Here is a 23,267-nt window from a genome sequence, read left to right on the forward strand (position 1 = left end):
TCCTCACCACTATGTCCAGGACTTTTCATCTTCCCAGACTGTCACTCTGTAACCAGTAACCAGTGACTTCCCATTTCTCCCTCTCTGCAGCCCCTGACAGCCATCCTTCCATTCTCCATCTCTGTGAATTCGACTCTTCCAGGGCACCTCACACAAGTGGAATCTCATACGATTTGTCCTCTGTGATTGGCTTTTTATACCCCGTATAGTGTCTTCAAGGTTTGTCCCTGTCATGGCCTGTGTCAGAATGTGCCTTTATTATTTATTTATTAAATCATAAACACATAGATCATGTATACATTAGTGCATTTATGGGGTACAATGTGCTGACTTCATATAGAATTAGGAATGCTTACATCACACTGGTTAATATATACCTCATCTCGTTTACTTAATCATCGTGTTAAGACATTCATACTCTATACTAATAGATCCGACATGTACCCTTGCATTATGCACCATAGGTGTGATCCCACCATTCACCCTCCCTCGATCTGACCCCCCCTCCTCTCCCATCTCCACCTCCTCCCTCCTTCATCTTGGGCCATAGTTGTGATCTATTCTTCATATGAAAGTGTGAGTGATTGTTAATTGGTTTCATAATAGTACTGAGTACATTGGTTATTTTTTCTTCCATTCTTGAGATACTTTACTAAGTAGGATATGTTCCAGCTCCATCCATGTAAATGTAAAAGAGGTAAAGTCTCCATTTTTTTAAAGGCTGCATAATAATCCATGGTATACATATACCACAATTTATTAATTCATTCATGGGTTGATGGGCACTTGGGCTTCTTCCATGACTTGGCTATTATGAATGGAGCTGCAATGAACAATCTGGTGCAAATACCTTTGTTATAAGGTGATTTTTGGTCTTTTGGATATATACCTAGTGGAGGAATTACAGGATAAAACAGTAGGTCTACTTTTAGATCCCTGAGTATTCTCCATACTTCTTTCCCAAAGAGACATATTAGCTTGCACTCCCACCAGCAGTGCAGAAGTGTTCCACATCCACACCAACATCTGTAGTTTTGGGATTTTGTTATGTGAGCCACTCTTACAGGAGTTAGATGATATCTCAAGGTGGTTTTGATTTGCATTTCTCTGATGATTAAAGATGATGAACATTTTTTCATGTGTCTGTAGGCCATGTGCCTATCATCTTCAGAGAAGCTTCTGTTCAAGTCCCTTGCCCACAAGGAAATGGGATTAATTGTTCTTTTCTTATTAATAAGTTTGAGTTTTCTATGGATTCTGGTTATCAATCCTTTGTCAGAAGCATAACGTGCAAATATCCTCTCCTGTTCTGAGGGCTGTCTATTTGCTTTTCTTAATGTGTTCTTGGCTGTGCAGAAGCTTTTTAGTTTGATCAGATCCCAGTAATGTATTTTTGGTGTTGCTTCAATAGTCCAGGGGGTCCTCCTCATAAAGTATTCTCCCAGGCTCTCCTGTACTCTCTCCAACAATCTTTATAGTTTCATGTCTTAAATTTAAATCTTTAATCCAGTGAGAGTCAATTTTTGTTAATGGTGAAAGGTGTGGGTCCAGTTTCAGTCTTCTATAAGTCACTAGCCAATTCTCCCAGCACCATTTGTTAAATAGGGAATCTTTCCCCCAATTTATATTTTTAATAGGCTTATCAAAGATCAAATGATGATAAATGTCTGGGTTCACCTCTTGGTTCTCAATTCTGTTCCATACATCTACCTCTCTATTTTTGCCAATACCATGCTGTTTTGATCACTATAGATTTATACTATAGTTTGGAGTCTGGTAACGTGATTCCTCTTGATTTGTTTTTATTTCTGAGTAATGTCCTGCCTATTTGAGGATTTTTCTGGTTCTATATAAAATGAAGTACTATTTTTTCCAGATCTTTAAAGTATGACGGTGGTGCTTTGATAGGGATTGCATTACATTTGTAAATTGCTTTGGGTAATATGGACATTTTTAACAATGTTGATTCTTCCTAACCATGAGCATGATATGTTTTTCCATTTGTTAACATCTTCAGCTATTTCTTTTCTCAGAGTTTCATAATTCTCTTTATAGAGATCTTTCATGTCCTTTGTTAGGTAAATTCCGAAATATTTCATATTCTTTGGCAAAACTAAAGGGAATAGAGTCTTTGACTATTTTTTTGGCTTGACTATTATTGGTATATATACAAGCTACTGATTTGTGAGTATTGATTTTGTATTCTGAGACGCTACTGTATTCCTTGATCACTTCACTTTGTGGTTGAGTCCCTGGGGTTTTCCAGGTATAAAATCATATCATCTGTGAAGAGTGAAAGTTTGATCTTGTCTGACCCTATTTGTATGCCCTTGATTGCCTTCTCTTGCCTGATTGTGATGGCTAAGACTTCCATTACAATGTTAAAAAGCAGTGGAGACAATGGGCAACCTTACCTGGTTCCTGATCTGAGTGGAATTATTTTCAACTTTACTCCATTCAAAATGATATTGGCTGTGGGTTTCCTGTAGAAGGCCTCTATCAGTTTATGAAAAGTCCCTTCTATACCTATTGTCTTAAGTGTTCTGATCATGAAAGGATGCTGGATATTGTCAAAAGCTTTTTCTGTATCTATTGAGAGAATCATATGGTCATTGTTTTTTATTTTGTTTATGTGATGTATGATATTTATAGATTTACGTATATTGAACCAACTTGAGACCCTGGGATAAAACTTGGTCATGGTGTATAATTTGTTTGATGTGTTGCTGGATTCTGTTTGCTAGGATCTTCTTGAATATTTTTGCATCTATGTTCATTAAAGATATTGGTCTATAGTTTTCTTTTCTTGTTGTTTTTTTTTCCTGGTTTGGGGATCAGGGTGGTATTTGCTTCATAGAATGTGCTGGGAAGTATTCCTTCTTTTTTGATGTTTGGAAAAGGTTGAATAATATAGGTACTAGTTCTTCTTTGAAGGTTTGGTAGAATTCTGATGTGAAGCCATCTGGTCCTAGACTCTTCTTTTTTGGGAGATTTTGTATAGTTGATTCTATTTCAGTACTTGGTATAGGTCTGTTCAGCATTTCCAATTTTTTTCTGATTAAGTCTAGGAAGTTGGCATGCTTCCAAGTATTGGTCAATTTCTTTCAGATTTTCATATTTCCGAGAATAAAGTTTTTTGTAGTATTCATTAAGGATTTTTAAATTTCTGAGGTGTCTGTTGTTATTTCACCTTTTTCATTTCTGATTAATGATACTATGGACTTTAATTTTCTATTTTTGGTTAGGTTGGCCAGAGGTTTATGAATTTTGTTGATTTTTTTTCAAAAAAACAACTTTTTGATTCATTGATCTTTTGAATAATTCTTTTGTTTTTGATTTCATTTAATTCTGCTGTAATTTTAGTTATTTCTTTTCTTCTGCTGGGTTTGGGGTTGGAATATTCTTCATTTTCTAGTTGCTTAAGATGTCCCATTAAGTTATTGACTTCCTTTCTTTCTGTTCTCTTGAGGAAGGCTTGCAAGACTATGAATTTCCCTCTTAAGACTGCCTTTGCAGTATCCCACAGGTTCTGAGAATTCATGTCTTCATTATTGTTTTGTTCCAAAAATTTGGCAATTTCCTTCTTAATCTCATCTATGACCTAGCTATCATTCGGCATAAGGTTATTTAGTTTCCATGTCTTTGTATGAGTATGCAGATACGTGCTATTGGTGAGTTCAACCTTTATTGCGTGATGATCCATGAAAATACAAGCCTGCCTGCCTTCCTTCCTTCCTTCCTTCCTTCCTTCCCTCACTCCCTCCCTCCTTCCTTCCCTCCTTCCTTCCCTCCTTCCTTCCTTCTGCAGTTTTTTGGCCAGGGCCAGGTTTGAACATGCCACCTCCAGTATATGGGGCCGACAGCCTACTCCTTGAGCCACAGATGCTGCCCCAAGGAATAATTTCTATACTTTTAAATTTGCTGAGGTTAGACTTGTGACCTAAAATGTGATCAATTTTGGAGGATGTTCCATGGGATGATGAGAAGCATGTGTATTCAGTTTTGTTAGGATGAAATGTTCTGTAGATGTCTGTTAAATTCAATTGTTGTATGGTGAAGTTTAAGTCCAAAATTTCTTTGCTTGGTTTCTTATTGGAAGATCTAGTCAACACTGCCAAAGGGATGTTAAAATCTCCAACTATTATGGTGCTGGAAGATATTAAATTGCTCATATCTGTTAGGGTCTCCCTTATAAATTGAGGAGAATTCTGGTTGGGTGCATAAATGTTAATAATTGACATCTCATCATGTTGAGTGTTTCCCTTAACAAATATGAAGTGACCATCCTTGTCTTTCCTTACTTTTTTTGGTTTAAAGCCTAGTGTATCTGCAAATAAAATTGCCACCCCTGCTTTTTTCTGATTTCTATTTGCCTGGATTACAGATGCCCATCCCTTCACCCTGAGTCTATGTTTATCCTTTGAGATAAGATGAGATTCTTGTATTCAGCAGATACCTGGCCTGAATTTTTGTATCCAGTCAGCCAACCTGGGCCTCTTACGAGGACAGTTTAAGCCATTCACATTAATTGAGAGTATTGATAAGCCTGGTAGTATTTTGGATGTCAAGTTTTTCGAAAGTCCAATGGACATTTTGAATCGTTTCACCACTGTGGAAAAGACTGGGTTTTGGTCAAGAATTTCAGAGTGCATTTATTTTGGTGTAAGGCATTGTGCAGGTCATTATGGAGGATGGGTCTGAGGATATCCTGAAGAGCTGGTTTGGTTATGGCAAATTTCTTCAATGTGTGTATGTCATTAAAGTATTTAACTTCTCCATCATAAATGAAGCTCAATTTAGCTGGATACAGGATCCTGGGCTGAAAGTTGTTTTGTTTTAGGAGATTGAAGGTCCATGACTATCCTCTTCTGGCTTGAAAAGTTTCACCAGTCATTCTAATATTCTTCCCCTTGTAGGTTATGATTTTCTTATGCTTGTGGGATTTTCTCCTTCATATTAACTTTGGTGAAGTTAATTGCCATGTGTCTAGAAGATGCTTTATTTGGGTTGAGTTATGCTGGGGTTCTGAAACTGTCTGGTATCTGAATTTCAGTGTCTCTTTCCATGCTTGGGAAGTTCTCCTCAATTATTTCTTGAAGTAGAGTATCCATGCCTTTTGGACCATCCTTTTCTCCTTCAGGGATTCCCATGAGGTGAATGTTTGCTCTTTTGGAGTGGTCCCACAATTCTCGCAGGGAATGATCTGTTTTTGCTCTCTACTTCTCTTTCTCTTTGAGCATTTGGGAGCATTCAAAAGCTTTCTCTTCAATGTCAGAAATGCTTCCTTCTACCTGCTCCATTTTGTTACTGAGGGATTCTACTATATTTCTCAAATCTTTGAGGACTGGAAGTTCTTGACTCAATGTGTCAAAATCTTTGGTGATTTTGTCTTTGAATTCATTGAATTCTTGAGACAAATTTTGAATTGCTCCTTGAATTTCTAATTCCATCTTTACCTCTAATCTGTTAATATTTGGAATCCAAATTCTGAATTCGATTTCTGACATCTCAGCCATTTGTTTATGAATGGGATCTTCTGTTGTGTCTCCTTTGTCATTCTTTTGGGGAGTTGATCTTCTCTGAATATTCATGTTGCCAGAGTTTTTCCACTGATTCTGCCCCATGATTATTTTTCACCATTTGGCTGGAGAACCTGGCAACGTGAAACTGAATTTAGGGCTCCTGGAGTTGTAATTAACCAGCCCTTTACCAAAGAACTGGGACTGGTGATTGTGGCTTTTCCTTTAGAGCTTTACAAAGGTCCCATTCAGAACTACTGCCTGAAACTCTGGGCACCTGCTTGGTGTGGTGGGGCTAGATAGCACTGACCAGTATTCAGCTAGTCTCTGTCCAATCCTAGTGAATCAGTGGCTTTGGGTGGAAATCTCAGCTGTGGAGATATATAAGCAACTAAGACACCCTGCTCCCCCACAAGTGACAACTGGAAGGGGAGAATCCCACACTCCCACAACACAACCAAGGTACAACCTTGGTGGGTCCCTGGGTGATCGGCCCAGGTGAAGAGTTCCAAACCAATTGTCCCAGTGGACACAAACACTGATCAGGTGGGAGAGTTCAAAAGGTCTTTGGCATCTAGGCAGTGGGGGTCCACTGGCAGGTCAATCTGAACCCAGTAGGAGGGAGTGTGGAGCTGCCACCACTGGCAGGGGTGGAGCTGCCCCTGTCAGGAGTGGTGCTGCTGGTCTGGGGTATTGCTGTGTGCAGGTTGCAGGAGCCAGTGGGGAACTGGAGGGGGTTGCCACTGCCACAAGGGTCACAGGAGCCTGGCAGGGAACTGAAGGGCGGGGCTGCTGACCCCCAGCCTTAGGCAGCAGGAGTCAGGCAGGAAGCTGGACGACAGAGTTGCCAGCCTAGGGGCCCTCAGGGAGGAGGAGGCCAGACAGGATTCACCATGGGTGAATTTGCCGTGGGTCTCAGGAGCTGTCTGGAGTCTCCAGGCATGGTCTGTGAGTTGCAGGAGCCAGATGGGGAGCCAGAAGGTGGAATCACCGGTCATGGGCCAGATGGGTTGTAGGAGCGAGGCGGGAGTCTCCCACCACGGGCTGTGGGTTGCAGGGTGTAGGCCAGAGTCACTGGTGGCTGATAGGCCTCAAGAGCTGGGTGGGGAGCCAAAGGGTAGAGTCTCTACCATGGGCTGCTGAGGTCACAGGAACCAGGTGAGAGTCACTGTCCCTGGGCTGCAGGTTTCAAGGGCTGGGCAGGGGTCCCTGGCCATGGGCCATGGGTCTCAGGAGCCAGATGGGAGTTGCCAGCTGCGGGCCGCAGGTTGCAGGAGCCTGGTGGGGAGCCAAGCTGCCTACTGTGGGCTGCTGAGCCGGGGAGCCGGTGGGCCACGGTCCCTGGTGGTCGGTAGTGAGGGACCCAAGCTATGCTCTTTCCAACACGGGGCAAGTCTCTCACCCCTTGGGACTCCCTGCCTCTATAAAGTTATATTTTCAGTGCAACTGTCCCACAGCTCATGAGGTGCCCCGCCCTAGCAAAAATCTGCCAAATGTTCTGGATTTTGCAGGGGGTAGTCTTCCAGACTGCCAGGAGAGGCGGGAGGGGTGGATTGGGAATTCAGGAAGGTAGGGAGAACATTAGATCAACTTTTGGCCCAGGCAAGAGACTGTCTGGGCTTGCAGCAGTATCTCTCCATGGAGGGAGTTCCGGCCCTCAGTCATTCTCTACCCTTTGGTGAAAGAGAAGGTCCTCTGTTGTCTACTCACCTCGAGCCACTCTCCTGGGGGAGGGGAGGGGAAGAATTCCCGTCCTCTTTGGGATGGGTTCTGTACCTGAAATTTGTTTTATTGGAGTCCCAGCTTGTCGCAGCAGAGGTGATGGGAACCTATTGATCCTCTCCCTCAGCTCAGCTCCTGATCTTCCGCTTTATTGGGTTATTTCTGGCCATGATTTCTCCCTCTGGATGGGAGCCTCTACTGAAAGGCAGCTTCAGTGGGCCATCTTGCCTCCTTCCTCTGCGCCTTTATTTTTTATAACCATATACCTAGAATCTAGCTCAGGGCTTGGAAAGAGTGGAAAGTGGTGGACAACAACACGTATTTGTTGAACAGTTCCATGGAAAAATGACTCACAGACACCTCACGTGCCTCTGCATAACCTTGGGAGCATGGGCACCGTGGGTCACTTCAGGAATTCCTTGAGAAATAAAAGAATTATTTGACTTCCTGGTTTCTGAAGAGGACACACAAGAGCAAAGGGGATACTTTTTGGAGCATGAAACATTCCCATTTCCCCTCACGTGTGTTGCTTGAATCCAGTGGATAAAAAGTGATTCTGTGGTGTATTTTCTTGGGCTTGTAATTTGGGCATCTTTGTGCTTGCTGCTAATTAACCAGTGAGTGAGGCGCTGTTTGTCTTTTTGTCTACATTGGAGCTTGTCAGGAGTCAGTGACGAGCCCTGTGAAGCTGGGGGGCACCCCGATAATTAAGGTTTGGAGGGCTTCCTACTGGCCCCATCATATGCCAATCGCCTCCTCTGCTTCACCTGAAGGGTGGCTGACATGTGACAACGCAGTGGCCTCCTCTTGAACACGCAGCAGCGGGACACTTCCCACATTTTAATGGCTGAGCAAATTTCATCCCCAGCAGCTCTGACAAAATGCAAGTGCCTTGTCAGGCTTGCTTGTGAAGATGACTGTGTTTAGGGAAGAAGAAAAGTCTTGGCACATCCGAATTGTCAGACACACACGCACACACGCAGCCTTTATCATTAGCGTCTCAATGCAAAACAGTAATCCAAAGCTTTATTCGAATATTTAAATGGGATGAGGAAAAATGGCTTGGTGTTCTGTATTATTCTTTCCTTCGGCCAGTGTCTTACCTATAAGGAACATCAGCAGTAGAAGAGTGTTGAGTAGTTTCTCTCGAACTGATAATATCGTCACGTGCAAGGTCTGTGTCTATCTTATAAAACCGTCCAATAATTGTAAGTCATGTGGTGAGGGTTCTTTACTACCCTGCTTGTGTTTATCTCCCGCTCTCTCTCTTTTTTTTTTTTTTCCACTTCGTTTAAATCCAGCATGGTTTGGCAACAGCACCATCCTAGGCCTACTAAGTCAGAATCTGTATTTTAAAAAGAGTCCAGGTGACATAAATGTTTGAGAAATCCTGGTCTTAGTCACTTAGCTCTCCTGTTCTCAGTTCTCTTCATTCTCACTCAGTTGAGGACTAAATATGGTTAAAGCAACCAAACAAAAACGCCAAATGCCTGGGTGATTCTAACAAACGATCAAGATTGAGAATAACTGACCTTAGCCCAAGAACTGTAGCTGCCTTAAAAAAAAGAGAAACACCACTGTGAATGGAATAGAGTCCTTGACTGTTTTTTCAGCTTGACTATTGTTGGTATATATAAAGGCTACCAGTTTATGAGTGTTGATTTTTGTAGCCTGAGATGCTGCTGTATTCCTTGATCACTTCTAAGAGTTTTGTAGTAGAATCCCTGGTGTTTTCCAGATATGCAATCATAAAGGGAGGGGGGGAGGTTGGGTGGAGGGAGGTTGATTGGTGGGATCACACCTACGGTGCATCTTACAAGGGTACATGTGAAACTTACTCAATGTAGAATATAAATGTCTTAACACAATAACTAAGAAAATGCCAGGAAGGCTATGTTAACCAGTGTGATGAAAATATTTCAAACTGTATATAAAACCAGCACATTGTACCCCATGACTGCATTAATGTACACAGTTATGATTTAATAAAAAAAAGAGAAACAAAGACAGGTAGAAAGAAAGAAAAAAGAAGGAAGGAAGGAGAGAAAGAAAGAGAGAGAGAGAGAGAGGAAGGAAGAAAGGAAGGAAGGAAGGAAGGAAGGAAGGAAGGAAGGAAGGAAGGAAGGAAGGAGGGAAGGAAGGAAGGAAGGAAGAAGGAAGAAGGAAGGAAGGAAGGAAGGAAGGGAGAGAGAGAGAGAGAGAGAGAAAGAAAAAAATGCCATCAGAACCTGGCAGGAACAAGGGCAGGAACATTGCTTGTTTTGTTCTTTCCTAGGAAGGTGCTTGAAATATCAAGAAAAATTATCTGCTGAATGAATCGGCTATGCAAAAATCCAAGGCTTACATTTTGTATTCACCATGTTTTCTTGCCTTCTTTTTCTCATTCAACAGGCATCTCTGTTGGGGACCCAGGTGGCATCTCCAGAATCAGGCACTGAGATAGAGTTTAGAGTGTTATGTGTTTATTTGGAATCCATCCCTGCTAAAGGAAAAAAGACTGAGCAGAGGCACAAGTCCGACTGCAGTAAGGACCCACAGGGGATCCTCTCCCTGGGAGATCTGAAGCCAGGGCTACCCTCAGAGTGTCCAGTGCTGGGCCCACACCTTGCTTGGTCACTGTGTATAGGCTGCTGAGGGAAGGGCATGACCTTGAGAAGGTATGGTTGTGCACCTGCAGACGCTGGAGGAGCAGATCTCTGCCTGTCTGCTGTCCTCTGACCACTCTCCCACAGCTGGGCAGCAAGTCCTTCCTGGGAGGTAAATCTTGGTAGCCCCCCACCACATGACTTGCAATTATTGGATGGTTTTATAAGACAGACACAAACCTTGCACATGAGGATATTATCAGCTCTGAAGAAACTACTCAACACGCTTCAACTGCTGATGTTCCTTAAAGGTAAGTCACTGGCAGAAGGAAAGAATAATGGCCAGTAGCCAAGGGACAGAGGAATGTTGGTGCTGAGGTTTGCCCGCCTAGATTTGATTCAGAATCAGCCGCTCCCTGGCTGCGTGACCTTGGCCAGTTATTGCCTCCTTCCTCTTCTCATTTTTAACGTGGTATTCATTGTACCTACCTGACAAGGTGATACCAGACTATGGTGAGAAAAATGGATTAAGGCATGTATTGGGCACTTACTTACTTAAGGTTACTTGTTATTATTCATAGACTACTTTGTATCACATATACATTAAAAGTTTATAATATTGTTGTAAAAATAAATGGAGTTTTCTTTTGGTTGTATGAAAGAATAGACTGGGACGATAAAATGCTGGTGAGAGAAAGGGCAGTTTTATCCATACTGAAGATAATAGAGATATGATTTTACCACTCAGGGTTTAAGGAGCGTCTTTGCCTCCTTGCACATTAGACAAGATACATTTGTTTGTGGCCCATGTGCATTTTTCTTTCTTGTCAGAGCAGCAAGAACCTTGACTCTTTGCCTTTTAGTGAAGTCTTTTGGGAGATGATACGATGATAAGATTTGTAATTTCCCCCTTCTCTGTTCTTGCAGGATCTTGGGCTGCACTCCAGCCGTGTCAGCTCCGTTTAACTCAATGATTTGGTGACTTCTTTTGGATCTCAGAAGGGCCCAAGGAACGCCACCCGTGAGTTTAGTAGTGAAGACATACTGCCGAGATTAAGCAAGGTTGGTTACATTTGAAAATGAAAAGGCTCAAAGCTTTGTTAGAACAAATCAGTGCAATAGATCTCAGGTAGAACAGAACTCTAGGGGAATGGTGAAGTTCCCATAAACCCCCCACACTGGTGCCTGTCAAGTTCCAGTGCTAACCAATCTATTTATGGGTGATTATGTTGATCATCACTGGTTCTTTTGTTTTCCGTCTTCCATTCGCTCTTGAGATCATAAAACTTGAACTCTGTAGAAGCTGGGATTATAGTCTCCTTTGCATAGACAGCCCCCTCCCCCAGCCCCAAAAGGGGACTTAAAAACAGTGGAATTTTATTTGGTGTCACAGAAATAAAGGCCCAAAAATATACAGTGACCCTGCTGTGAAAATCTGTTATGAACCCTGGGTCCTTCTGTCCTATTTCTATCACAGGGATGCTGGCTTTGTCATCATGGCCCGCGTGGCTGCCGTGGGGCTGGCGTTTCAGCCGGGGGCAGGGGAGGAGGACTAAAGCCTCCTTCTTTCAAGGACAAACTGTACATGTTATACAGCCTACTTCTCTGCACACATCTTTTTTTTTTTTTGAGACAGTCTCACTTTGTTGTCCTGGGTAGAGTGCTGTGACATCATGGCTCACAGCAACCTCAGATTCTTGGGCTCAAGGAATTCTCTTGCCACAGTGTCCTATGTAGGTAGGACTACAGGTGCTGCCATAATGCCCGGCTAGGTTTTTTTTTAGAGACGGGGTCTCCCTCGTGTTCAGGCTGGGTTTGAACTCCAGAGCTCAGGCACTCCACCTGCCTCGGCCTCCCAGAGTGCTGGTATTACAGGCGTGAGCCATGGCGTCCAGGCCTCTTCACACATCTTTTAACCATGTGGTCCCAGCAACTGCAAGCAAGACTGGGGAGTAAGGACTTGATGTGGCCGTGACTCAGCCAGAAACCCCATCAGTCTGTTTGCTCTGCTCTTTCGGCTCCGGCTCCCGGGGCCGAGGTGGGGACGTGGCGGCCAGACTGGGCACCTCCATTCTGCACAGGGCTGTGGACACTGAGCTTGGTTTACAGTGGCCGGTGCAACCCCAGCTGGGCCAAGGTCCTTCGGTGAGAGAGGAAGTTACAGTCGGCCGAACCACATGCGTTGGGGTCCTAACTCTGAAAGTCTGAGGCTTCTGTTCTCACAGTCCTTATCCTGTGCACCAGCAAACCCCGAGGCTGCTTTCCCCAGCCGGGCTCATGTTCTCACTCCCGCGCTTACAATTCCTGGGATCCCTCTGAAATAAACAACTTGCATTTACAATTTTCAGCTCCAGGTCTTCTTGTTCAGGAACTTGGCTTAAGACATCGCCTGCACTGTTTTATTTCCTTCCAGCATTTATTATTGTCTTGTTTACACTGTATCAGTGGTTCTAAGTGTATGTTCTCGACACCAGCTTCTCCTGAAAGCTTGCTGGGAATGCAGACAGACGCTCAGTGATGGCTAACTTGCCTCCAAGCCACCTGCACGGCTTGTTAGATCATAGATTGGGGGGCTCAACTCCTGAGTTTCTGACTCGCTGGGCCTGGAGGGAAGCCGGAGGCGGCCTAAAGAGTTCCTAGGGGCATAAGGCACCCCTCCAGGGCCAAGGGCTCAACTGCAAATCAGACTTTACCTAGCAAACACGAACATTGCAACCTAATTGTATTTACCTGTATGTTAATCTGAAAGTTTTAAATAAAAGTTCCCAACTGGTGGCGCCTGTGGCTTAAAGGAGTAGGGTGCAGGCCCCATATGCCGGAGGTGGCAGGTTCAAACTCAGCCCTGGTCAAAAAAAGCAAAAAAAAAAAAAAATTCCCAGCTGTGTTAAGGTCACAAAGAAACAGAACCAATAGGAGATCTCTCTCTCTCTCTAATATAGATATACACAGATATATAAGGGGGGACTTATTAAGGGAGTTGGCTCACTACATTATGGTGGCCCAGAGGTCCTATGACCTGCTGTCTGCAAGCTGGAGAACCAGGAAAGTTGGGGGTGTCATTCATTCTGAGTCCCAAACCTTGGGCAGCACGAAGCTGATGGTGTAACTCTCAGTCTAAGGCCTGACATGGTGGTGGGGGAAGCAGAGTGACTGGTAGAAGTCTTGCAGTCCGAAGGCCCAAGAACCAGGAGCTGCACTGAGGGCAGGAGAGGATGGACGTCGCAGCTCAAGATAAGTGAGGGGATTTGCCTTGTTTTTGCCTTTTTTCTTCTTCTATTTAGGCCTTTAAGGGATTGGACGATGCCTGCCCACACTGGGGAGGTTGATCTCCATGCAGTCTACAGATTCAAATACTGATCTCTTCTGGAGACATCTTCACAGACACCTCCAGAATTGACATTTCACCAGCTACCTGGGTTCCTTAACCCAGTGCAGGTGACATGTAGAATTAACCATCACTCTGGAGACGCTCGTGTTGCCGATCCAGGGAGCACAATGAGAATGACTGCTCTCCCCCTGGGGTGTGAGCTGCAGGACGGCAAGGACTTTAGTGTTTTTAATTCACCGCCATCACCCCAGCCTCAGGGTCAATCCTAGGACACAGTGAACACTCACTTTACCTTTTTTGAATGAATTTACTCCAGACACAGAACAAGTTTACCTGGACCAAATACCCTATTTCCCGAAAATAAGACAGTGTCTTATTTTAAGGTGTGCTCCCAAAGATGCGCTAGGTCTTATTTTCAGGGGACGTCTTATCGTTCCTGTAAGTAGGTCTTATTTTCGGAGGATGTCTTATTTTCGGGGAAACATGGTAAGTGATTAGAATGGAGTGTTGGGCTCTGGTTTGTCTGCCCAGTCCCTGCTCTTCATGGCTGTTACTGTAGATTTTGGTCTATCCACGGCATAAATATTTATGAAAATTGTGTTGATTGTGTTGTATTATAATTGCTAGAATGAGTGTTTATTGCAGACAATACCCATAGACGTCAGCCACTGTGTTAACCACTTCAATGCATTGTCTAATCTAATCCTTCCTTCAACCCTAGGATGCAGGTACTATTTAATCCCTGTTTTACAAACAAGGAAACTAAGGCTCAGAGACCTTAGCTGACTTGCCCGGTATCACCCTGTGAGGGGGTGTGGGAGGTCAGAATTCAAGCCAGATATGACTTCAAAGTCTGTGTTCCTAACACACGAACTGTTAGATTGTCTTCTTGCTACCTGCTGAGCATGACTCCCTCTAGCTAACTGAATCTCCTTTTGTAACGTGGTCATTAAGGTAATTGGCACTGGTTGAGTCACATTCCCAATACCAAGTGACACTACCAAGTGACACTAATGGCCCTAACTGGTACAGACTTCAGCCAACTCATAGCTTGATCTTTCTTTTCATTCCTGTCTTCTCATATGGTTGCATAGTACACTGTGGAACTGTCCCCGGTTGATGGACACTTAGGTTGTTTCCAAGTTTTGGATGTTCTCAAGAGAATGGTGAATAATATTGTGCACATAACTATAACTACAGGCATAGTGTTTTCCAGACAAGTTTTCTTTTGTACCATCCGTGGTAGGTAAAAGTTCTTTACCATATAGTCATATAGTATTAGTTAACCATTTGTGTCCCTTTCAAGGGCATTAACATTTCTTACTGTGCTCAGGCCCACCAGTCCACCCATCATGGTCAGCAGATCCTACCTCCAGAGACCGTCTGAGTTCATAAGACCCCTTCCTTTGTGAACTCTGCCTTTACCTGCTCTCTCATATGCAAGCTTTGCTCTTCAGACCTTTTCTTTTTGTGCTGAGACTTTGCATTCACCCTGCCTTTCTGCCTTCATGAAAGAGTTGTCCATATTATGAAGATTAAGAAACTGAGATTGGTCGTCCAATTACACCAATTATATATGAAAGAAGTCAACTCTTTTGATTTTTTAAGATGTCATCTCTGTAATCACTTAACTATCTTGTCTCTTAGGGGTTCTGTACCACATAGGCCTGAGGATTTTTCTGTTTTAACTGGCATTTCCACTTAAAATGTAGAAAAGTCGTTTTCCGCTCCTCCATGTTGGTCAAACAGCCTCTGTTAATGATGCAATTAGTGAAACTATGCAAGACAGAGGGGATATCTTTCAGTTTTACAAAGTCAATGAAGTGGCAAAATTTGCCACGTTTGCTGTATGTGCAAAATATTTCGCAGAGTTCTACTGCAGTAAATGTGTTTTTTGAGCAGCTACTGTAGTTGCTGAAGCTAAATTATAATAATTTGATGACTGTGTGCCAGATGAATTCACTGAAACTCCTACCTGCTGCATGGCTGTCAGACTTGGTTTGGAATGGGGAGAGGCTCTCTGTCATCCTTGGTCACACCCAGAATTTGTTCTGCGCTGGGGATTTCTTAACCTTGCTTGGTTCCCTTTGCTACTTTCTCTCCAGAACATCTCCCCCCACTTTTTTCTCCAGAATTCTGTTTCCAGGTGAACAAAGTCTGCTAAATTCTTATTCACATTTAAAGAATGATTGTTTTCTCTTCCCACTCAATTGACTTCCTGAGGTCTTCCCTGCTTCCAGGGGAGATGCTTATTCCTGTATCGCCTGTGTCCTTCTGGGTTGGGAAGTTGTATTGGTGATACCTCACTCACTGATACATCTTTCAGATTATTGTTCCTACACCATCATATAAAAATTTCTATCCTTTTGAAGTTCATGGTATGTGTCTATACCACCCAACCTCTACCTACCACCATGATTTGCTGGAGTTGGCCTGTACTGGCTCTTTTCATGAAATGGGCCATGGTGGGAGTAAATTACAACACGGACATTGGCCAGTGCTACAAGTCAGCCGGTTGTTGAATATGTTCTAGTGCCCCACCGATCCTCCCTCAGTGGCTATATATACCTTTTTCCTGGTTGCTTTCTGCATTTGTTGATGACTTTGGCTTCTGGATCACAACACTACTTTTTCCTCCAAGTCAGACAATAAACAGTCTCAGAGATTTTGACCTCTATGTTGAGTTAGCATGTTAGAGACAGGTTATTCCACATCCTGCCCTGAGAGGGCTGGACCAGCACAACAAAGGGTCGTTCCACCTCCTGCCTGGCTTTCTATCATCCTGTCAGACGTGCAGGCAGTTAAGACACTTAATCATAATTATTTGGACCTGGAACCAAATTCCATTTTATATACAGCACAAAGTATTCCTTGTACAGTTTGAATATACTTTGCACAGATTGAAGGAGAATTATATTCTATTTTATTTGGAAATGCACCAAGAGGGTTTTTTTTTTTTTTAAATCATGTTCCTGATGGCAATTCCACTCTTGTATTCGAGTCACCCATTTAACACACCTTATCAGTCTGTATTTGAAGCTATTGTATTCAGGGTGACTTCGCATGTAACTGTGAGCACCAGGCCTACTTTATCAGGTCTTCTAATACAGTCATATCTAAGATATAAAAAAATACATATTAGTTATTATAAATGGTATCTTTTAAAAATCTTCTTTATACTAGAGTTGGAGCTTTATGATTTTTTTAAAAAAATTATACAGGTGGAAAATTTGTATTATTTCATTTTAGGGTAGCAAACAGGGTGTAACAGAGGAGGCTATTGGATTGGGAAGGACTGAGAGACAAGCTGCTTTGATTTTCCAGTTTCTGGTGGTGATCACTTTCATGCCATGTCATTCCTTGGGATTTATTTTGGACATGTTCAATATCAAGACAAGCCTGCCTCTGAAATCTGAGCATTACTTTTTTATAAGCAACCTCTGATTTCTCCAGCCCTCTCCTTCTCTTACACCTGGTACAATGGTCTGCCACTTTAGAGAAACTTCCAGAATCTCGACCCTTCGATTCTCTCCTTTCTGTCTTCTCATGGATGGCACAGCATGTTATGAATCCAACCTCTATGGATCGACATTTGGATTGTGTCCAAGTTTTTGATGTTCGTGTGGTGAATAATACTGCATACATCTTCAATTGCAAGCTTAGGATAAATTCCCCAAAGAGGACTTGGTTACTTCTTTGAAAGAATTTTGATACTATTACCAGTTAACCTCCCTGCATTCTGGCCAGTGCTACTTTGTAAAAAGAAAATTACAGATTTCACTTAGCGAAACACAGATGTTTACAGAGGTGTTTGTCATTCCTGCCAGGCTTAAATAGTACCTGTTTTTCTAGCTTCCTTTTGCCCTTTTCTGTCAGCCTTGCTTAGGCATCCTTCACTGCTACCACCCTTGTTCAAGCCACCTGAATTATTGCAATGGTCTCTTAACAGTCTCCCAACTTCAGCTCCTGCCCCGAGTCAGTTCTCAATTCATACCCTTCCTCTTCTAAAACTCTTGAATGTATCCACCTGCCCCAAATCTGCCATGGCCTGTGTGCTGTGCTACTCACCAGCTACCCCTTCAACTAGGTCTCCCTCCATCCCCTTCTCACTCCTGATTAGCCCACCTGTCTTCTCAGGGCCTTGGCACTTGCTTCCTTCCTGGTCTGCCTTACTCCCAGCCACCCATCCCTTCTCTCACTTCCAGGATGCCTCTGCACATGGAGGACTTCTTAGATCCTGGGTAAAATATTAGACTCTCCCATTTCCCCTGAGTTACTTTTCTTAATAGCACTTATAACCCTCTGACATATTTATTGCTGCCTTTAATGAGGGCAGGGCTTGTTCTGTTTTCCTTTCCACTGTTATTTATTTTTTTCCATCTCCAGTACCAGGCATATAATAGATCAGGATCAGACGATACATATTTCAGGCTTTGCAGGCCAGAGGGCGGTGTAGACCCTTTTGAGCTCTGTCACCGTGGCATGAAAGCCATCACAGACAATACCTGAACAAATGCATGTGGCTGAGTTCCAATAAAACTTTATTTACAGGCAGTGTGAATTTAAATTTCATGTAATTTTCATGCATCAGGAAATATTGTTCTTTTGATTTAAAAAAGAGGTAAAAACCATTCTTAGCTTATGAGCTGCACAGAAAAACAGGCTGAGAGCTGAATTTGGTCTGTAGGTTGTGGTTTTCCAACTCCTGTACTAGGTACTTAAAACTTATTTATTTCATGAATGGATATGTATATAAGGAATTTGTATATATTTGTAAATATTTTAGGCTCATGTGAAACTCTGTTTTTAAGCCTGTGTATTTGAACAAATATGGCCCAGAATCAAATGTGCCTTCTGACCACATATATATTTCCGTATATCTTATTTACTTTAACATTTTTAAACTATCCCTCACATCCCTCAATGACAAAGGGATTAATACTGTGAATTTTAGGAACAGAACCTGGTTTAGCAAAGGTCTGAAAACTGCAGTGTAGCCTATGGGTCACGATACAAATCATCTCTAGTTTATTATATATGTATTTTTAAGGAACAGAAGGGGGGTGAAAAGTCTCTGTGTATTTTCAGCTGGAATGGACATCTATAGCTTTTTCCTTTGACTTTTAGAGTTTATCTTAATTGAACTTTCAGCACCACCGTCGTCTTTCTCTGCAAACTCTGTTTGGAAAAATAGACCTTCAGACCTCAGTAAGAGCACTCAAACTCCTTAGAGCAAATAACTTAAACATAACAAATTGAAGCTTACAAAAGTCAGAATTGTAAAACTAATAGGGCTGTTAAAACCAGCTTTCCTGAAAATTATGAATTGGTTGGCCTGTTTGTTATAATGGCAAATAGTGAATCTTGATCGTTCATCAGTGCACATGTCATAAATTAGGTGCTGAGAGAGGCTGCAAAATTCTTTATGGCATCACAGAAAGTGACTGTGGCTGCCTTCACATCACATTGTTGAGATTCCAGCAGTGCCAGCACACATCCGGCAATGAAAGTTTGAAAATTGTAACAAGTTGTCAAATGTTTATCAACGAATTTTATGAAGGACTAAAAAGTTATGTACGATACTGCACAGACCATTAGGGGAATAATAATAGTAATAAAGAGACTTTATTCTCATCAAGACTTATGTGGCAGCTCGCTTTTCTCCCCAAACTCCGTTAATGGAGGTTGGGAAAGGCAAATAATTCAATACTAGAAGGAGAACAGCTCTAAGTATTAGATGGAATATCTGTATTATGTGTTGAATAGAATGTAATGAATGTGTGGAGCTATATCTCTATGGATATGTAGATCTCCCTGTATTTATGGAGAAAGATACTCAGGATTGAAACCCAGCCATAACACAATTGTGCCCGTTGTGTTTTATGGGCTCTGCTGCAGCTTAGGCAGGGGGTGGCTTTGGGGACCAGAGCTGGATACAGTTCCTGACTCCACTGCTGTTTTTGTGTCCTTTTTAACACCGAAGTCCCTTTTGCATAAAAGAAAGGGTAGATAAAGCTACCTTATTAGGCTTGTTGTAATGTTTTAAAAAATAAAACATTTAGCACAATTCCTAACATACGGAGCCAAGATCAAATATAAAAATCTTGTCGACTTCCCTTTGTAGTTGCATGACCTTGAGCTGGTCGCTTTACCTCCCCCACTGACTTAGTGGTGGTGATAATTTCTACTCCTTCATCTTGTGGCATAGCGTGGGCATGCTATGAGCTAACCTACATGAAGAACCCAGCACAGAGTCAGCCACGTGGCGTGTGCTCTTAGAACTCCCCTTTTCTTTGACCAAGGGGAATAGTCTTAAAATAGAGACAAAATACACTATCTTTGGAGAGGCAGCCTTATAACTATGTTTTATAAGTCACCATTAACATTTCTTCAGAAGGTTCTAGAAATTTATTGAACATCACAAGTTCATGTGTCTACAACATTAGGCTGTAGGGAGCAGATATAGTTATTGGTGTCTTTTACTAGGCTGCGAGATCCCTTAGGGCAGGGATTTTGTGCCTTTTGTCCACCTCTGTATCCCTTGCAAGCTTATCGGGCACATATAGGTGCTCAATTTGTGGATGCTCTGTTAACATTTTTAAACAAATACGTTCCCATCTGGGCAAAGCCATAAATAAACCCACCAGTTCATGTTCTATTTGTTCCTCTGCACCGACGGAAGGGGTGCCCTTCGTCAGGATCCCTGCAGTAAACAGCACAGCCCAATCGGGTCATTTGAGGAGAATATACAAAGGGGTATTGAAATTGGTGTGGGCAGTGTGTAGAGAGGCCACCAGGGAATGCAGGGTCCTGGGGCACAGGGGGCGCTGGCATCTACCCGTCGACCTCTCTCTTGACCTGAAACGAGGAAGGGGAGGAGCGTTCCTTGACTGAGGACAATCCTCCAAGACTGTGAACTTTCTTCGAGAGAGGTGCCAGCTCTGCATGGATCCATATGGCCAGGCTGAACTATACTTCCTGGAATCTTTCTCTGATACGTGGTTGGAGTAGCATGAAACTGCAGCCCTTTTCATGGCTATGTGCCGTTTCACCTCCTTGGTCTGTGGCAGCCCCTGCGCCTGCTGCTGCCTCTTCTTTCCCCGACGCCTCCTGCAGCCTGACTCCCGGGCCAGGTATGTGTTGAGATCGGAGATGAAGGGCCTGGCCGTTTAGGACACCCACACCAAGTCAGAGCTAACAGAATGGACACGGGTTTCAGTCCATCTTTGCTGGCTCCAGCTCGTGCTTTTGGTTCCAGCTTGACCCTGTTCTCCTTAACTTTATATCCGTCTTCCCACCCGATAATCTGCCCTGAGGACCTCAAACACCAGGGAGTGTCACCTGCTCCCAGAAGCGCTTTGGGTCAGATCCGAGAGACGAATGCCTATGTCTGTATGTACCTCTGCGCCTGCGTCTGCGTCTACAGCTGCGTCTGTGTTTACGTCTGCGTCTGCGTCTACAGCTGCGTCTGTGTTTACGTCTGCGTCTGCGTCTACAGCTACGTCTTCGTATACATCTGCGTCTGCATCTGCGTCTGTGTATACGTCTGCATCAGTGTTTATGTCTGCATCTGCGTCTATGCCTAAGTCTGTGCATCTATATCTACGCCTGTGTTTACGTCTGCGGCTACGTCTGCGTCTACGTCTACGTCTACGTCTGTGTCTGCAGCTACCGCTGCGTCTGTGTTTACATCTGCGCTACGTCTGCGTCTACGTCTGTGTCTGTGTATACGTCTGTGTTGGGTTTACGTCTGCATCTGCGGCTGCGTCTATATGTTTACGTCTGCGTCTACGTCTGTGTATACGTCTGTGTTGGGTTTACGTCTGCATCTGCGGCTGCGTCTATATCTGCGCCTGTGTTTACGTCTGCGGCTACGTCTGCGGCTCCGCCTCTGTGTGAGTTCCCGCTCACAAACGCGGGTGTGGGCGTTTGTGTTTCTCGTCCTGGTTCTGCTTCCCTGATTAAACCTTCTCTCTGTACATTTGGGCGTCCACAGCAGCACCACTGACTGGTATCTTCTAACCGACGCAAACTTATCGGTCCCAGTTCTGGAGCCCGAAAGTCTTGAGATCAGGGTGCCAGTGTTGTCGGATCTAGTGGGAGCTTTGGTCCAGGTTGCAGACTGCCGGCTTTTTGCATCTGAAATTATTAGAGCTGGCAAGCTGTCTGGACGCCCTTCCTGGGGTCCTCAATCCACTCTCGAGGGCTCCACTTTCATGAGCTAATCACCCCCCACAGGTCCCTTCTAACGCATCACACTGCAGGTGAGATTTAAACGTGAGAACTTGGGGGGACATAAACATTCAGTCCACGACAAATATTTACTGAAACAAGGAACACGTGATCAGCAGTTGGAGACTATTAATACTGACCAAGAATGGGGAGAAATCATACACTGACGTTTCTCTCCTCCCTTCTTAAGGCTCCTGCAGTGCATGCAGTGATGCCAGCCACTCCAGAAGGCATAAGGTCAACCTCCTGGAGCCCCGAGAAGAGTGAAGACAGTGGAGAGGAATCTAGAAATGAAAACTACAGGTGAATTTTATTTGTTCATTGTGTCATGAATTCCACAACATTTATACCACACCTATGGACCAGGCACTGTGCTAAAAGCTGGGACACACGCACATACACACACACAAAGACCAATTGTAATGTGGCAGGTAATTTATTGGGTATCACCACATATTTTGTTCCCCTTGATGTATTTCTCCTGCCATGCAAAGAAGGAAACCGAGACTTTGAGTTTGCCTGGTTGAATTTCAACAAGTCTGTTTAAATGCCTCATTTAGCATTTCACAGCAGCTTGTGTGTGGCAGGGCCAAAGGCAAAATTTTCCAAGCTTAGAATTTGGAAAATCTAAAGTTCTTTGAAAGGTACTGTGCCAGAGAGGCGGAGGGGGCGCTTCTGGGAGGTGGAGGTGGAAGCAGATGGGACAGAAGGAGGCTGGAGGTCAACCTCAGAGCTGGGGAAGGGGATTTGTTTTTGCAATTTTGCAGGTAGAATGGATCTGATTCCCCCCTCTGCAGTGTCCAAGAAGTGGCTGAGCCTTAGGGGGGATGTCAGTGCTATGCTCCCCCCGTGCTATTCTTTAGGAGTGGTGGGTATGTTTGGAGGGCTACCGCATGTATCAGTAGTCATGACTATCACATGCACATCTTCGGAGTTGTATTCACCTCCCAACATTCACAGGTGACGCTAGATAAGATTAGAGCAGGAGTCCTCAAACTACGGCCGGGGGGCACATGCAGAGGTGTGATTGTATTTGTTTCCATTTTGTTTTTTAACTTCAAAATAAGATATGTGCAGTGTGTATAGGAATTTGTTCATAGTTTTTTTTAAAAACTATAGTCCGGCCCTCCAACCATCTGAGGGACAGTGAACTGGTCCCCTGTTTAAAAAGTTTGAGGACCCCTGGATTAGAGAGTCCCATCCAGGGATTGAGATCAAGTTTCTCAGCAGCCCAACACAGGGGACTTGGAGCTCATTAAACCGAATCTCTAGAAATAAAGAAATGTGACGTTTTATGGACTGGGTGTTGCTGACTAAAACGTGTATGTTTACCATGGTTAAATTCATGGCAGCTACGTTTAAAGGCCACCTACTGTATGCAAGGCACTGTGCTAGGTGCTTCTATTCTTTATGCCATCCCCAGACTTTTTGGCACCAGGGACCAGTTTCATGGAAGACAGTTTTTCCAGAGGATGGTGTTTTCAAGATAACTCAAGCACATCACATTTACTGTGCACTTTATTTCTATTACATTGTAATAATTATACAATTCACTATAATGTAGAATCAGTGGGAACCTTGAGCTGTTTTCCTGCAACTGGATGGTCCCATCTGAGGGGTGATGGGAGACAGTGTCTGATGAAGTTAATTTTTTATATCCTCAGCTTCACCTCAGATCATCAGGCATTAGGTTCTCATAAGGAGCATGTGATCCAGATCCCACGCATGCTTAGTTTATGGTGGGGTTCACGCTGCTGATCTGACAGGAGGTGGAGCTCAGGCAGCGATGTGAGTGATGGGGAGCGGCTGTAAATACAGATGAAGTTTTGCTTGCTTGCCCACTGTTCACTTACCCCTGTGTTCCTAACAGCCCTCAGACTG

At 43.5% G+C, this 23,267-nt stretch overlaps 1 long non-coding RNA gene across 1 annotated transcript in view; it reads left to right on the forward strand.

Moving 5' to 3' along the window:
* The window catches only part of LOC128573807 (uncharacterized), a 263,701-nt gene extending 242,032 nt beyond the window's left edge, over positions 1-21,669 (forward strand). Inside the window, exons 2-3 of the long non-coding RNA XR_008376552.1 lie at positions 10,754-10,888; positions 21,577-21,669. This is a non-coding gene — a long non-coding RNA (uncharacterized LOC128573807). The remainder of the gene's footprint in view (positions 1-10,753; positions 10,889-21,576) is intronic.
* The last annotated feature ends 1,598 nt before the right edge of the window (positions 21,670-23,267 follow it).

This window comes from Nycticebus coucang, chromosome 21 (genome assembly GCF_027406575.1).
Source record: "Nycticebus coucang isolate mNycCou1 chromosome 21, mNycCou1.pri, whole genome shotgun sequence".
Taxonomy (NCBI): Eukaryota; Metazoa; Chordata; class Mammalia; order Primates; family Lorisidae; genus Nycticebus; species Nycticebus coucang.